Consider the following 1,741-nt stretch of genomic DNA (forward strand, 5'->3'; position numbering starts at 1 on the left):
TCTTCAGTATGTTCCTACTAGCCTTATTTATAATAGCCAGAAGATGGAAACAAGCCAGATGTCCCTTAACAGGAGAATGGATAGATAAAATGCGGTACATGTACACAATGGAGTACTACAAAGCCAATAAAAAATACCTTCAAGAAATTCACGGACAAATGGATAGAAGAAATAATAGCACCTTGAGTGAGGTAACCCAGAAACAACATACATGGTATGTGTACTGGCTGATTTTGTGTGTCAACTTGACACAAACTGGAGTTATCAGAGAGAAAGCAGCCTCTCTTGAGTAAATGCCTCCATGAGATCCTGCTGTAAGCCATTTTCTCAATTAGTGATCAATTGGGGAGAGCCCCTTGTGGGTGCTACCATCCCTGGATTGGTAGTCTTGGATTCTATAAGAAAGCAAACTGAGCAAGTCAGGGGTAGCAAGCCAGTAAGGACCATTCCTCCATGTCCTCTGAATCAGCTCCTGCTTCCTGACCTGTTTAAGTTCCAGTCCTGACTTCCATTGGTGATGAACAGCAATATGGAAGTGTAAGCTGAATAAGCCTTTCCTCTCCCATTTGCCTCATAGTCAGAATGTTTTGTGAAGGAATAGAAACCCTAAGACAGTATGTACTCATTAATAAGTGGATATTACACCAAAAGCTTACAGTGCCTATGATACAGCCCACAGACCATATGGAGCATAGAAGGAAGACCAGGGTGTGGATGCTTCAGTACTTCATTGAGGGTGGAATAAGATAATTATGGGAGATGGAGGGAAAGGAGGACCTGAGAGGGAGAAAGATGGAGAGGAAATAAGGTTAGCAGTACCAAGAACTGGAGATGTGGGAGTGGCACAGAGGGTCAGGAAATCTAACAAAAATATGTAGCAGGAAGAATGAGGAACTGGAGATAAACAGTGGAGGGTCCCAGGGCCCAATGGGGATGACTTTAGCTGAAATATGCAGAGAAGGGGGGATATAATCTTTTAAGACTACCACCAGAAGATAGGCACAGCTCCTGGTCAAGCGATAGGGCCACCCAACCGTCTCAAAGTTTTAAACCTAGAAATGTTCCTGTCCAAAGGAAGAACAGGGACAGAGAATGGAATAGAGAGTGAAGGAAAGGCCAACAAGGGACTGCCCCACCTGGGGATCTGGGGATCCATCATATCTGCAGACAACAAATCCAACACTGTTGCTGTGGTCAAGAGGCAATTGCTGACAGGAACCTAGTGTGGCAATTTCTGAGGAATTCCAGTCAGCAACTGACCAGTGCACATGTAAATGATCTGAGCAACCCATCAGACTGAGCTCAGGGAACCTGGTGAGGGAGCTGGGAGAAGGACTGGAGGAGCAGAGCTGGATTGGAACCTCGTTGGGAGAACAACTTCAAATGGCCTGACCAACCAATTCTCGCAGTCTAGACCACCAACCAAGGAATATACCTGGAGGGATTCATGGCTCCAGATACATATGTACCAGAGGATGGCCTTATCTGACATTAACTGGAGGGGAGGCCCTTGGTCCATGGGAGGTTTTATCCTCCGGCATAGAGTGATGCTGAACAGTGGGGTGGGAGAGTATTGGTGGTTGGGGAACACTCTCATACAGGCAAAGGGGAAGAGGGAGGACAGATGTGGGATGGTGAGGTTGACAGATGGAGTAACCAGGAATCAGGATGTCTTTTGCAATGTAAATCAATGGAATGATTAATAAAATTTAAAAATAAAATTAGTGTATATTAAGGTCAT

Source organism: Rattus norvegicus, chromosome X (genome assembly GCF_036323735.1).
Source record: "Rattus norvegicus strain BN/NHsdMcwi chromosome X, GRCr8, whole genome shotgun sequence".
Taxonomy (NCBI): Eukaryota; Metazoa; Chordata; class Mammalia; order Rodentia; family Muridae; genus Rattus; species Rattus norvegicus.